The 16,219-nt window shown below is 39.4% G+C and overlaps 1 long non-coding RNA gene across 1 annotated transcript in view; it reads right to left on the reverse strand.

Annotated features, from left to right (window-relative positions):
* The window catches only part of LOC125969263 (uncharacterized), a 29,303-nt gene extending 17,927 nt beyond the window's left edge, over nucleotides 1-11,376 (reverse strand). The window contains exons 1-2 of the long non-coding RNA XR_007481511.1: nucleotides 11,247-11,376; nucleotides 558-627 (exon numbers count right to left, since the gene is read on the reverse strand). This is a non-coding gene — a long non-coding RNA (uncharacterized lncRNA). The remainder of the gene's footprint in view (nucleotides 1-557; nucleotides 628-11,246) is intronic.
* Nucleotides 11,377-16,219: the final 4,843 nt, after the last annotated feature.

A 16,219-nucleotide genomic window follows, 5' to 3' on the forward strand; every position in this document is an offset into this window, starting at 1 on the left:
CGCACAAACACACACGCACTCACACAAATAATTCTAAAATAAGATGATGACAGACTAACTAAGCCAGAGGAGAGTGCATCTACCACATAATGAATCTGTTGATTTAAAAAACGGCTTCAGTTGAGTGAAGGCTTTTGATTGACCTCGCAGTTAACAATCATCAATATGGCATTGTGATTGAAAGTTTTTTTTTGTCACATGAAAATATCCTAAACATACAGCCTACCTGGAGCCACGGATTATAGGCAGAAAATAAGATAATTTATTTATTTTTATTTATAAAGAGCAACCAATATTTTTTAGCACCACAGAGAAAGACAAACGTTACAAAGATTTGATGCTCCTCTTTAAATTGAATCTTTGTGCATTTTCATCTACCAAAATTTAAAACTGTTTTGGGGTGTGTGTACAACTTTAAAAAAAAAAAAAAAACTAATATGCAACACAAACAAAGAAATCATAATCTTCACAAATATTATACTTTATCTTCAACATTTAACTGAAAATCAAATGTTGCACGCACACACATGCGCACACGCCTTCTTACACATACACACCTCGGCTGTGCGGTGTGTATTTCATCTCCAGTGCCGCAATAGATTTCAGATGAGGATCAACACTTATGACCTGAGGGCAGAAAGACAGAAAAGAAAAAAAGCATACGTAAATAGCACAGAATGGAGAAACAGTTGAGCGAAACAAAAAAATATTGGGCGTTTCAAAATCTACCGGTCGGCGTGTTATGTCTGCATGTAATAGGAGTCACATTAAATCATATAAATAGCCCTGACACATTCACGCCTGGTTGTGTGTGCAATCGAAGAAAGATGTATTCATTACTTAGCGTTCATAATCCAATCTGTGACTGATTTAGCTGTCTGCTGCCCAGGAGCCAGGCAGGCGCTATGGGATACCCCATCCAACACTCTATTTTCCCACACCAGGAGAGCAGGACACTGGGATACCCCCACGGGGCCACAACTGGGTCTGAGTGGACCGATCACCTTAGTCTAAACTGACATGTCTGCTTAACACACACGCATACACGCTCCAGGTAGCGTGCAGCACTGAGATTTGGAGGCACTACAACATTAGGAAAGATATGTGCTTTGGCCTCTGGTATAGAATATCATCCCTGAGGGGACTCACAATGTGTTTGTTTGATCTGCTCTATGTAGATTCTCTGAATATGTCAAATTGACCAATATGTATTTTGGCATGTTCCCAGCATGTAACGGAGACAGAGGAGCGTAACACTAACGATACACACACACATACTGTATGTATATGTGTGTGTGTGTGCGTATATATATATATATATATATATATATATATATATATATATATATATATATGTATATATATATATATATATATATATATATATATATATATATATATATATATATATATATATATATACATGCTCCTTTTGATAGTAGCTGTCGTAGCGGGACAGATATTTTAAGTAATCACTTTTTCACTTTTCTCAACCCTGGTTTGTTTCTGTCCCACTATATGGAATGATTGAATTGTCATTCAAGGTCTGCAAAGTTAACCACCAAAAACCAATAGAAAAACATCCTGTGTCTAGAGGTCAAAGTAACTAAGCAGGTATTGTTGTTCCCGAGATCTCTTGGCTTCTGCCCTTCGTAATCAATACGCAAAGACTAATAGACCCCAAGTCTGACCTCCAATAAGTGCTCCACACTTAGAAACATGAATTGCTGCCTTCAAAGCAGTGCCACTTCCTGAATGTTGGCCTTTCATTAAACATGTAGCGTGAAAAAAGCGAGTGTGTGAGAACTTCAACACACTTGAAACCAGTGCAGAAAGGTGACTGGCCCCTCTAGCAGTGAGTAGAACCAGGGGAATTCAGACACACACACACACATACACACACTTTTCAACGGTCACAATTATTCATAATTGCAGAGGAACTGAGTCTCTCTCTGTGTATGTGAATATGTGTATGTACATGTGTGCATGAAGAGAAAGTTCAGTCCCACAAACTGACAAATTCAATGAAAAGTTTTGAAAGACCGGGGAAAATTGCAGGAAAATACCCAAAGCACCACTGAAGTTTAGAACACAAACTAGACACAAATCTCAGTTCCCATTGGAACTTTTACAAAATAAGCCATATTTATTGAAGAAAAAATATACACCATAAATCAGTGGGACAGAATTTGTTCTGATAGATACATATTTGATTTATTACCAAAACCACCAAAACTACAGAAACTCTCTGTGAAAACTTTTGACATTCTGAATCAGTGAGTGACTCATACCTCGAGTTCTAATAGCTGCAAAAAAAATGCTGAATGTGACATTTGACAGGTAAGAGCATATTGCTTTTCAGGGGACCCCAAAAATGGCATATTTGTTCAACCATTAACATTGCATTATCAAAGAGAGTAAGCCATTTTCAAGACTTTAGATTGCTCACTAATTTGTAAAAATAACACCAACTCATGTGGACTGACCATTAGTATAGATTGGGGAAAATATAATACATTTACCAAATTGATATGAGTTCACATATATTTATTTTATGAAGCAATAATAATAATAATAATAATAATAATAATAATAATAATAATAATAAACAATGGAGTTTCTTATTTTATTTGATGATTTCATCATGCCTACAACGCATGGTCCCTCGCCGGACGTTCCCAAAAATTCAAAAAGTGAAAACTGACACAAAGAAACAAATACACTAACATAGAACCAAACAAGCGAATAAAAACAGTCTTCCATAAGTGGAGATAGAACTTAATGTACTGCATTTTAAACATGACTTAATCTAAGCATGTACTTTTGCAGGCTTCCTCAAACAGGACACAAGCAAAGGCAATTAATCTGATCAATGGAATGTTAAATGGCGTACAGGATATGCCGCGGCAATACTAAGAGCCCTCAAGGCCCATCGAGGATATTCGACCTGATGGAGAAAAACCATGTCCCCGTTTCCTTAGGGGGCTAAATCTCTCCCATGTTAGATAAATTAGTCTGGCTTAGTACCTGGACTTCCTATCGTCAACTCACAACCTTTTGATCTCTAACCACGGCAAAATGGATCCAGGCTGATGAATTTGTATTCCCCGGTTATGATTGATTATCTGGGTGCTCGGGACCGAAAGGGCTGTTTGCCACGAGAGTGAAAGTGGCTTTCGTTTAATATTGAAGTATTTGGAAGGAAGCCCGGTGAGAGAGAAGAAAAAGGGAAACAAAAGCAAAAACAAACAAAGGCTGATCATATGTAGTATTTTCTGGATGCGTGTTTTTTAGCTGTGTCTGACTGATGAACCAAAGTGAACCAGACAGACATCTAATGAATCAGGCCTGTAATAATCTCAGTTTCCCATACAAGCCAGGGGAAAAGAGGCGAGCTGGAGGCCATCACACACAACTCAAACGGCATAAAACAGAAACATATGGTGAGTGTGTACATGGTGGGACACACAAAATAGCATGCACACAAAATGACTTCACACCCACCAGTCACCACTGGACTCCTTTTTTTACTTTAACACAACAAACAGCAGTACGTCGCCTTCTGTCACTGGGTCTGGCATGTATCTTTTTCATCATCAGAAATGACAAAGTTTTAGGATCAAAATATTATTTGGGAATATATTATAATGTATAAACCCAGATCTCATTATAGAAACATGCAAATACGAGCATTCTTTGGTCATACCTTACATAATGCTACACTCCAATTTCTGACATTCATTTTCCATTACTAGAAACCATGTGGATTGTGAACAGAAAGGTAGTAAGAGCAGTAAAAGATTTCCACCAACTTTTTATTCAAATAAGACTTGTGAAGTATCAGGCATGACACTGTTTCCTGCCAGTGCATCCCAAATCTCTGAGGGCAGTTTACATGCTTCTCATGAAAGCCGCATCCAAAAAACATATTGTTCCGGTGCACTAAAGACTAATTAGCAAAAAAGAAAGGATTTGGGGGGTTTTCTTATGCTTTGGAAACGAGTATACAATATGTTTTAACATACTGTAGGAGGTAAAGCCCAATTAGTGTCAGAGGGATCGAGTCGGTCCTTCCCTCTGGAAGGACCTCCTCTTCTGGCTAATCACAGAACACTGTGTTTCCCCTAAAATATACTACGACAAAGTGGCTGGGGAGAAGGCGTTCCGGCCTTCCGTGCTAAAGTCGTTGCCCCCACGACCAAATCTGAACAACAATGGATGGATGGTACTGAATAGGATCATACGAACTGTGTCGTTCCTTTTTCAGTTCACTTGGCGCGCTCCACAAGAAACTTTGCCAGAAACGAGAGAGCAGAGGGGTCACAGATAAAGCGGGCGTGCTTCGTGGATGTGGACATCCAAATCCAGGTTCCTGTTCCTTCCTGTGAAGAGTTTGCATGTTGTACCCACACCTGTGTGTGTTTTCTTCTTTGCCTCTTACCACCCAACTACAAATTGCCTTTGGTAAAATGATCTACCACTCTCATTTGATGACAAAAATATCCCATCAAATTCCTTTGTAAAGCTACAAGGCATCTCGGATATAACAACATGTGATGACTTTCTAGTATGACACCATTTTCTGACATTTCAGATTACAATGAATAATGGTTGACTAATGGTTCAGCCTATGTGACCCACAGGCACTATTAAGGACGTACAGTAAGTAAGAAGTCAATGCTGGACAAGGCGCTGTAGTACCAGAGGTCGATTCGGGAGTGTCGGTATACCAAATGCCGGTTGTCTCCATGGACACCGGTTCTCTTTCTAACCCCTTTGACTCTGAATTGTGAAGGCAAATGTTAATGGCTTTTCTTCTATATGTTCGTATGCTACCATTTTTTGGCTCGACTATATGGGCATCGGAATGCAGCCGTTGAATTTGATGTCTCAAAAGCATCCTTCTTTGGGAAGATTCAAGTGGAATTCACTCAGTCAGCAAGCTATGAAATGTGTGTGTTCACATGAAAATAAGTCCTGAATCTCAGGTCTCTTTCAATGACTACACCTTTTCATCTTTCTATCTTTGAGCCTTCTTCCCTGCCCCACTAATGTTACCATGGAGATGACCAAATGCATATCATATGCATGCATGAGTTTGTGTAGCTTTTGCGCTCAGGGCTGGGTGGCTAGCAGAGGGGGGGGGCTGAAGCTGCGCACGACACAGAAATGTGTTCTACATAAAATGCTAATTTTACATATTTAATGCCACGGAGCAATTTCTATTGGGAGCTGAGCGGAGAAGCACTGAAGCAAAAGGTGAAAGGAGAGAGCACTTATTGCATACACTCGACTGTCCAAAGGGAGGGGGGATGACAGCACAAACTCCCTCCTCTCCACTTAACTCATTTATTTATCCGTTTGTGCCCTCGTCTGTCTCGCCCCCGTCTTGGTGTTATGAGCTTTCTTATATAATGTGCAGACTTGATGCGAACGGCAAACACAAAGATGAACTGACACCATTTAGTCGAGTAAAAAATATTTTGTCGCTCAATTTCCGGCACATTTACTATTAGTCACCACTTATAAACTAGAAAATGTCACTGACGGAATAAAAATTGTGCGTAAGAATTTAAAAAATGGTGTGGATCATTTCTATGTTATCGATGCAATGGTAATATTGATAAATGTATTCAGCAACTGGGACAAATGATCATTACAATCAAACTTTGGGGGCACCACATCATTTGCAACACAAGCATCCAACTTTTCAACATTAGTTCAATGTCCTTGTGTTCTCTCAAGGTCTCGTACTATTGTTCTCACTGACCTCAAGTGTGGTTTCATGGTTGATTTCAGTTGTTTCTGCAGTAATCCTGTGTTGTTTTTGGGGCTAAAGGTAAAACCAGATTAACTCGACTTTGGATCTGTGAACTCAGCTGGAAGGCCAGAGGGTCGGTTCTCATGGAGAGAAAATGGAAACATACACACACACAACCAGAGTGTATGCATATCAACACAAAGAAATGAGAAGCCAACACAAGCATCATCAGTTTTTTTCAAATCAGAATTTAATTTCTCAAAATTACTTGTTCAAATTTTACATCATTGTGCCAAAAGGTTTCTTGTTTCTTTGAATTAGTTTCATATGATTTTGCACAATACGGATGCAAATCATTCTGTACAATTCTCTGCTGTTTCCAACATTATTATGACCAAAATGTATGACAGTGGGTCTCTACTGAATTCTCTCACACCCTGCAACATGTTTGCATTAGTTTCTTGTCTTTACATGCAAAATGGTTGAACTAATTGTCATAATATGTCAAGCTCAAATATTTCCATACATTTCCATTAGGCTTTATACAAAAGGCAAATTTTTACTTTTTCTTATGAAAGGAAACGTAAAGCAAAGGTAAGCTCAGATGAGCTCTTAGACTGATAGTGTGAAATTGTTCCAGAAGACAAATCAGTGCTTCGTGTTTTATGAGTTAGAAGTTATAATAATTGAATTTAATTTTCTTGACAAAGTTTGAAGTTCCTTTGACCAACTTTGCTCTGGAAAGTCATTGAAGTGATGCACCTGGGGGCATAACATGCTGATAGTTTGGGCAAATTCGAAAGAGTCGTCAATTTAATTTGTTCCAGAGAATGAGAAAGTAGTATGAAGTTGCTTACCAGAAAATCTTCTGTTAATTTTTTGTTTAACATTTGCTTAAAGGTCTCATTACTGATTTCTTCCATCTATGCTGCACCATGCAAAATACCCGCTTCAAATGTAACTTGTACCTTCCTGGGAATACATAGTCTGAACTCCAACAGTAGAAGACCTCTGCACCAGGATGATAGGTTGCCACTGTTGCTAAGATCAATGGAGTCACTGAGTCTTGGGTCTAGTAATTGATGATACCCATGGCTGGCCAGAGCTATTGACAATCTCGTTCACCCACAGCCTCCCATTAGTGAGTGCCCTTGTGTGTTCATTTAACTTAGTCATCTGAAAAGGGTTTTGTGTGAAGGTGTGCTGTTATTTTAACCCCCATCACTTGGATATTGACTTTAATGAGGGGATGGTCTTGCCAGGTTGAATACTGATGAGTCAAAATAAAAGACAGGCCACATGTAGTGTCTATAAAAAGTCTGCACATGGCTGTTCAAACGCCATCTTTATGTGTCAGGAAACCTTTTCCACCCATTTTGTGACTGCGACGTTATCCTTATATTGACGGAAATATATCAAAGGTAGAAACAAAAAATAAAACAGCACATAATAACCTGTGGGGCATTTGGAAATTCACTCAGATGCACGTGCACTATGTCTGAGAGTGGGTGTGTTCAAAGAGACAGAGTGTGCTTAGCTCCCATTTATTTCTGAAGGCGGCCAACACTGACGCAATGTGCCCCCAGTTCGGTCATCGAGTGTCCGCACCGGCACTCCATTTTTGGTGCACTCTGAATAACCGAAAGGCAAATTTGAGCAATCCCCTGTGTTTTTCCCAACGGTCAGAGTGAACCAAAAATTGAAATTATTTATCTTTGTCTCATTTTTTCTAGAATGGCATATAAAGAATGGCATTAGAACATGGATGTGTAGATTGTATTTAATGTAGGTTCCACACATCCTCGGCATATATTTTCGTGTGCGTGCGTGTGGGTGTGCGCGTGTGTGTGTGGATAAACATGTATGTATAAAATGTCCTCGATGTAAATAAATGATAACGCTCTTGAAAGCCTCCTAAAATAGGCAATGCTGTGGATGGGTGCAGCGCAGTCTGTTGCAATGATGCAAGAGAGTGTGCCACATTGCCAGTCACTAATACCCAACGCAGGAGCAAAGTGACAGGTTAACCTTTTCAATTATCTCATAGCCTGGAGGGAAAATGATGCCCACTATTAATTAGATGTGGCATCTCTGCAATTGAAATATCATTGCTCCCTGGGGCCTACACACACAGTTTCAACATGATATACAGGGCAAAAATGCCCAAACAAAGCAGCTGGAATTCTATTTTATGGTTGCTTGAAAAGTTCAACTCAACAGTCAGTGGACTTACTGTGCTGTACATCATAATAAAAACAATCAGCCGTAACACTCACACACACAAATCTCAGTGAGTGGCTGACTAGACTCACACAGTTTGCCCAATCCCCCCACAGGCACCAGTCCAGTCCATGAGGTCATCGCCTGCCGAGACCCAGGATTATAACTCCAAAGGAACCCTTGGAAGCATGCAGTTATGTGTTCTGACAGCTCAGCAGCCCGATTAAGCTCCCTGTTTGCTAATGCTAAGCTAATATTAGCTTTGTTGCCAGACCATAGTTGCATTTCACGGTTGAATAAGATATACCTTTGCTATGTTCTCCCAGTACTCCATGCATTTCCACTCCAAATGATTATAGTCAATGTTAGTACTTCATCACTGCATTGGAAATTCAGCAAAACTAATAGAGGCCAACTTCTAATACTAGATTACGATGGGTCATACGCATAGGATTTAACTAATTTGGAAGATCAAGGAAACAAGACTGAAAGGTGTTATTGCTTGCCTTTGGAATAACGTTTGCTCAGATACTAAGGGCCTTAATGCTGTATTCTAAGCATACAACTCGCCTGAATCCTAAAAAGAAATGCCAGCGTAACCTTTATCCGGAACTGTCAAGTTCACAAGGACATACATTTGAGTCAAAGTAGAATTTAAGTTGATAAATGCCCACAGGAGTTAATATTTGTGAAATATGGGTAATGGTCCCAATTGTACAGATTGCAACTGTTGATACTATACTTGAAAATTCAGTTTATGTTACATTGGCACAAATACGTCAAAAGTAAGTTTAGCAATCCTCATGAGGATAAGCGGCATAGAAAATGTCGACGCCTGAATTTACATAACGGTTGGAGACAAATTAGCTTTCAGACGTCAAAGTCACAGTTACAGTGAGTTTTAATATCATAGTATGCCCCAAGTCCATGGTAGTTTAAACATTAGTTAAAATCCCAGCAGAAAGAGTCCCCCTGTACTGTCTGTTAGAGAGAACGTCGGTGTTCAAAAATAAAACAGCGGAAAAAAATGTGCTTGTTTGCATGCTCGTTCAATGCAGCACATTTCATTCATGGCTGCATAAACAAACCCAATTAGCCAATACGATTTGGCTGAGAAGTCAAATAGAAGTTGCCGTTACGTACAAAGAGGGAGGGGGTAGAGGGACAGACTTGTGTGAGCGAAATCAACCATCATCATCTCCATCCATACAAGTTCTCCGCTTCATTCTCCCTGTCCTAACACATCGACCAGCAAAAAAAGGCTGAGGCAAACGGCTCAACTCAACGCCACCACGCGTTATCCCTCAGCGTCTGCTTACGCCTCTCTGGATGTAATCAACTTTGACAAACCAAATATCTCTGGAGAGTTTACACCACCATTTTGATTTGTCACTTGACTTCCAACAAGACAGCAAACTCGAGCTCAGTCGATTCTCCAACTGTCATATATTGGAGTGAATCTTAAAAGATGCATGGGCACAGTAAAGAAATCTAATTGCGGAAATGTAGAGCAAAGCTGATATTTTAACACGTTACAATATTAAGCGTATTAAAGAATTTTTGAAGCCTTTAAGCATTTTTACATTTTAAAATATTTCCAGCTCTGCCACCGCATGCAATAGCAACTGAGGAGGGAAATTATTCATGCAAATAAATAAATAAATGAATGAATAATTGTAGTCTGGAATTATTTTGAGCTCACGCAGGACACAAGTCACAAAGAAATACAAATTATGAAAATAGGGCTTAAATGTGTATTTGAAATCTTTGACTTTTTTAATTTTGAATCATGAAAACATCTTCAATGGGACACATCAAGCTCTGTGTGCACAGTGAATGTGCTCTAAAACAAAGGGAACACTTTTTTGTCAAGTGGTTATTAGTGAGTATTTTTAAAACTTATGTTTTTCTTACAACCATACAATTTTTTTATAATAGTTTAATAGCTTATCATTTACTGAAATTGCCATTTGATTTGAGCAACAGCTGTACTATTTCTTTGCTATGGTATGAAAAGCAGTCTTTGACCGTAATATAAATCAAATCATGCATAATTTTACATCGCAAAGCATGGATTTAGAATTTGATTCATATAAAATTCACAAAACTGCATATTCATATTTCAAATATCATTTGATTATTTTAATAAGACCGTTTCGTCACCATCACTCTGGTTGTCTCTGAATAATGTGTTCACTGATGCTGACTGTGTGCGTTCACTGGTGCGTTCACGTACTCTTGCATGACAGCTTAAGTGGCTCCGTCTAACGGCACTGATGTTGCCTGCCATTTGCCTTCAGGGCTTTTCCTCATGCTTTCTCTTCCTTGCTGACTTTTAAAGTGTTTTTCTGACACCACTCCTACCCCCAACCCCTTGGAAATACGACAGACAAAGCATGACTTTAGAGAGAACAAGGCCACTGATCTCACAGTGTCTGTGTGGAGTCTTCCACCAAGCTAATCCACCTTCCTGACACTGCGCTATCGTTAAAATTTATTAGAAAATAAAAACATTTATTTATTTAGAAACCCTTGTGATTTCAGCCCTGATACATTAAGCGCTATAGAAAATAGATGGATGGATATAGTACAGCTACATGCTCCTACTATTAAACTAGTCTAGTTTAAATGCGCTAATGTAGTCATAGCCAAAGTCATCGTCAAAACAAAAACACCTGTATTGCTGAGGAAAAAAAAAAAGTAAAATAGCTCATAGGAAATTAGTAGTTGATAAGGCTTTTGAAACAACCACAGCAGAGGGCATCCTCACACGTCTATTGCATTTGATTGAATTTGTATACAAAAAGCTTTGTGTTTGGAGTTTCTGTACACCCGACAAATGGGAAATGTAAAAAGTACAATTTTGGTTATCTGCCTAATTGTGAAAAGGTGTCTGTAGGTTCTGCACTTCTTTCCCACTGTTACAGATCAGTTTGTAACTGTTAAACTGTTTGCCCACTTTCTACACCAGCAATTTAGTAGCAAGCCAAATTAAGTTGCAGACCAAAGAAAAACTTTGGTGACAAAGCACAATCAGGTCAGGCACCATCCAAGCGACAGATCCGCCCCCAAAATGAGCCAATTACAACATGGCAAGAAATATGCTACAATGGCATGTCTGTAATTCTTGGTCCTTTGATGACAAAATGAAATGAAGCTTCATGAAGCACTTGTGATGTGATGAGATGGAGCTCTTGGTTTGAATGCTAGTGCAATGGAAATGTATATTAAATTTCTACAGCATTTTTAAATCAAGATTGCATACCTAGAGGAGTCCAAAAATATCACGTTCTTCATGAAGCTTCATTTGTCCATCACTGGTATTTAACAGCCAGACAGAAATGTTCACTTTTAAACTGTGGGGGCAGAAATGTTCTCATTTAGTTTAAACTGATTACAAATGGCAGACATTGGGGGGGGGACATGCAGAAGAGGGCAAATACTGCTCAGAAAACAAGTCAATTCATTTGAAGACTTCATATATACACTATGCACATTTCTTTTTTCAAAAATGTTAACCGTCACAAGAAAGAGTTTGTTAGTAACATTGAGTTTTACTGAGCTTGCTCTTTTGTGGATTAAATATGCTTGAAATTTTTAATCATCACATGTATCCGATCCCCGAAGAGCCCACTTGAGCCAACTGTTTAGCTGCTACATATAATTTGCATGGTCTATTTCTCAAGATTACATGAGGAACAGGAGGCAAAACAAGCCTCGGGGTAACAACAACCAAAAGGAATTCCATTTTAATGCTCATGTTCCATAAAAATAAAATGGGTCGGATTGAGTCAGGCGCAATAAATGATTTTACTTACTGTATACGGTAGGTGATCGTCACTCAAAACTGCAGTAAAGATTCAAGCAAAACAATACATTTGCTATCAAAGCATTGCATGCTCACTCTTAAATATAAATAAAAAAAAAAAACATATAATACATATAATGTGTTAAACATACAGAGAGTTCTGTCTATTAGATTTGTACATTTCAGTATCTTTATGTGACAGCTTTAGACAGAGTTTGCCCTGGCAAATCAGCTTAATCACACACAAATGGCGCATGGCTGTGTCCAATTTCACACGTACTTTTCCTGCTTACGGCAATACTGCCCTAACCTCTGACCCTTCAGCAACCAGAGACTTGATGTTGCGGTACATCAATGGCTGCAACATTCAAACTAAATCAAAAGCAGGTACTGTCTGTTAACTGTTGAACAGTGAAATTAATATTCATGAGGCCGTATAGGATATACTTACAAGGAAATAAATCTCATCATACGGCACAGGCAAAACCAGGCTGACATTATATACTGAATGAAATGTTTTGACAACGTTAAAAATAGGTCAATTAAAAATGTGCAAACAGTCAAACATGCATGGGGAAGTGTTTTGAATTCTAGGAATGGACTCAGTAAACGCAAAAAGCAGAACAAGGTCCAAACAAACTCAACACTGGTGAAACTGTCATTTGATCAGACCTTAAGCTGGCAAATTAGTTGTGGGGTCAGACCCCAACTATGTTCTATTGTCTCACTTGACACCAGTCCGTCATGCTTCTGTAGAGAAAATCAAATAAAAACAATAGCAGCATAGCAGGAAAGATCAGTCAATGCTTTAGCAAATCCTCGTGATGTTCATTGTTCGGATCATGGATGGGTAACCAGGACAGTGTTTACTAAAGGAAGTGACTCACAGAGCGTGTGCGTGCTTCTCTCAGCCCTACATGGGCAGAGTAAAGGGAGTTAAAGCAAAACATGAAGATTATGTATAATAATATGAATATTTCATTTGTATATCATACAGCTTGCATTCGTCACATTACACTCTAGTGATGTCTTGATCGATACTTAACAAAAGGTTAGTGTGAAGCTGATCATTGTGCCCTGAGAGGCTTCCAGCAGATTATGGTTTTACCGGTTGAGGATTACAAACATTCATTGCTAACTAACAATAAAAAGAACCTGAGCAGCATGTGCACATTTTCCTTTCCCAGCATTCTCACACACATCTCTCTCAGTTACTTGTTCAATCCTTAACTTGCCGCCCCCGCACACAATCCACTGTTCCCCTGCACACTTACTGTGTGCACATCCAGTGGAAGGTCCAAGCCTGTAATTGCTGCCTCTGTGGCGTGGACAGACAGGCGGTCTGGGGATTGGAGATGACACGCACCCATTATTAGTGAACCAAGCGCTGTTTTTGTAATTACCGTGGGTTTGGCTGAGCACAGTGAATCAGATTCTGAGATTCTCTATTCAGGAGCCGTTTCAACTCCATCTGGCTGCACAGCTTCTGTTGGCCCCGGCCTAAACAGTGCTGGGCTGTGCCTGGAGCCTGAAAAAATCCGCTTGATGGTGTTAGGAAAGGGTAAGTGAGGGCCTTTGTTTTTCCAAGAGTCAATATTTTACCATGGAGAAAGAGAAAGTATTGAAGCAAAAATTCTACCTGTCGCTGACCAGAATTGGACACTTGAAAACAAAAGGCATGTTCAAAAGTAAAATTCCTGACCTCGCACCCAACAACAAACATGAATCATGCATTGTGCACACATGTATTTACAGTGCTTCACTCATTTATCTCACGACCTGTCACATAAAACAACCACCGAGTCTGTTCTTAAGTTCAGTGAGCTTGGCTGTTTTACTATTTCGGAGCGAATGAGTCATTTCGAAATGAATTCAAATTTTTATGCCAAAATTTGAGAGAGCCCACTGCTCAAAAATTAAGCAAGAATATTTTACCACTATTGTTTTCTTTCACTGGAAATGACTTTAATTTAAGATTTTGGTGACCAACAGAGTGGAACACTTGAGACCCCAAAAATTCAGTTTTTATGCTGATTGAAACCAAACTTGGCTTGCTGATTCCGTAATTGCAGACAGTCATATTTTATCTCCATAGCTTAGTCTTCAGATAAGCACATTTCGCCAATTAGTCAAATAGGATTGAACTCTTCGACAGCTACATGGCAACTTGTTTGTGCGGTCACAATTTAGAGAGGTGCAGCTCCCAATAGATTAGCACTATCGACATCTAGCAAACACAAAGATAGCACAGTAGCAATTAAGAGGATTAGTGTTACCTTTTCTCTTAACCACAATTATAACGTTATAAAGTCTATTTCGTTTTTGACAGCTGAAAGTGAGTTAAAAACAGTCGTCAGACCTAATTCAACAAAAAAGTGCTACCAATCAAAGTATACATTTGAAAATGGATATAGATAATAATCATAATTATGCAGCAGTTTAGTTTTGTTGAAAAAAAAGAAACGTTTTTGGGGATGTTAATTTAGGAAAAGTGTTCCATACGGAATTACTTTGGTCTGATACATTTGTGCCTACTGTATGTCCAGGTAGATGAGTTCCCATCAAGTCTAGACATACAGATTAGTTCTGCCCAATAGGTCAGCAAGAGAGCTGGGCTTCCACTGAAGCATGAGCAGTTGAAATCTTGTCTCTACAGTATGGCACTGGGGCTGAGGTTTGGTGCTGCTGTGCCGGCAGTCAGTGGCTGTTGCGTACCTGAAATCTACATGATAGTAATGAAAGTTGGCAGCTTGGAGGCCAGAGGCCCATACAACTTTTTCAGCCCTCTTCGAGTAATTGGTGACCCCTGAACCTGCCCTTCGTATAAAAGGAGGAAAGGAAGGGTGACACGGGGGAGGAGGGGAGCGCAGGACAAGGAATAGTCAACAGAGACACTGGAGAGGGGAAACAGGTTTGGAAAAGAGGAAAAGGGGAGACAGAATGCTGGAGAAAGAGAGAAATTGAGGAGACACAAGCTGGGAGGAAAAGGTTAATCTCTTTTAAGTGTGGATAGTCTGAAAGTTCAATAGAGACAGAGAAAGTCGTTGGTTCCAGTTGTGTCCATCACACTTTGGGGGTAATGGGGGGAACCGTCAGCTCATGTCTGTCTTCACTTCCTATACTTTTAAAGTTCAAAGACTCACTCAAGAAATGTATTAAAATCTGGGATAACAAAAGAAAACGTATGTGCAGTCCAATGCAATGAATCTATTCAAAGTACATTTAGTTCAAGTCGAGTTTTTTAATATAGTGTGCAAATAAAAACTGAGACAATGTGAGCTTTAAGAATCTAATAAACAATAAGCCTTATTTCCTCAAATGCCAATGAAGCTTATTAGGCCTTAAATTTTACATACATTTTTTCAATTCAGCTCATGTAACACAAGTTGTTAATGATGCATTTGAGTTGAGCTAATACTAAGATTTCCTTGGGGGAGGATATCTCAGGAGGTTCACAAAACAAGGCAAAATTACAAATCCGAAAAAAATCTTCAGAATACTTTGATAAAGTTTCACGATATGTTCCCTACAAGCAACGTGTGGAAATATCAAGAATAATTACCGGAAAATCAGAAAATACTCAAAAGTCAATTACCAAGCATATCTCAGAGGGGGGGGAGTGCCCCCGTGCCACCCCCTCTAACTCCACCAGTGACTGTACATTAAACTAGATGATGTTGGTATGATGTTTATTGTTGCTACATAAGAGACGTTACGATTTTGATCAATCAGTTCTTTCACCCTTCACGTACCACACTATGAAATACATATGAAGGAAACTAGGTGATTGTTATCATATATTTTTGTGTTTCCAGTTTTGAAGCTATCTGTTCCTCACCCGAGTTGCACTGTGTTCCTCATCTTTGCTTTATCTGTTGGCAGTGCACATTAATCTGTTCCACTGCATTCATCGCTCCAACCCCGTCTGTGTGGGTTTTTCTATGCAGTATGAATCCATTTGTCTCCACTGACGGAAAAATAATTGCAAAGCAAACAAATCATCTCTGCCACACTGAGCAGGCCTCTACTCCTGGGGCATAACAGCTAGATAGCTACAGGAATGAAAGACTGAGAGCAGCGAGAGAAAAAGAGAGCGACGGACAGAGTTCAGAGCAAAGTGGTTTGGCATTTGCATTATATATGCTGAGTGTTAAAAAGTGTTAAGTTACAGAAAGTGATGCAGTCAGATTGAAAGTGACTACATGGTGCATTGGGGAGTCCAAGTAAAGAGAGAGAACTTCAGTCGGAGTCTGCCCGACCGAAATTCACTCCAAGCGCATAAGGAGGAGACATCTGGGAACAACACACTGTCTTGGAAAGAGGATAATTATAGCACAATTCAAAAGTGGCCTTTTCAAAGAGCGAACACGCGAACGCCGCAACACTCCTCGCCCGCTCCGTTCGAGGCAGTCGGGAAGAACAGAATTCCA

The sequence above is a fragment of the Syngnathus scovelli genome, chromosome 5 (genome assembly GCF_024217435.2).
Source record: "Syngnathus scovelli strain Florida chromosome 5, RoL_Ssco_1.2, whole genome shotgun sequence".
NCBI lineage: Eukaryota > Metazoa > Chordata > Actinopteri > Syngnathiformes > Syngnathidae > Syngnathus > Syngnathus scovelli.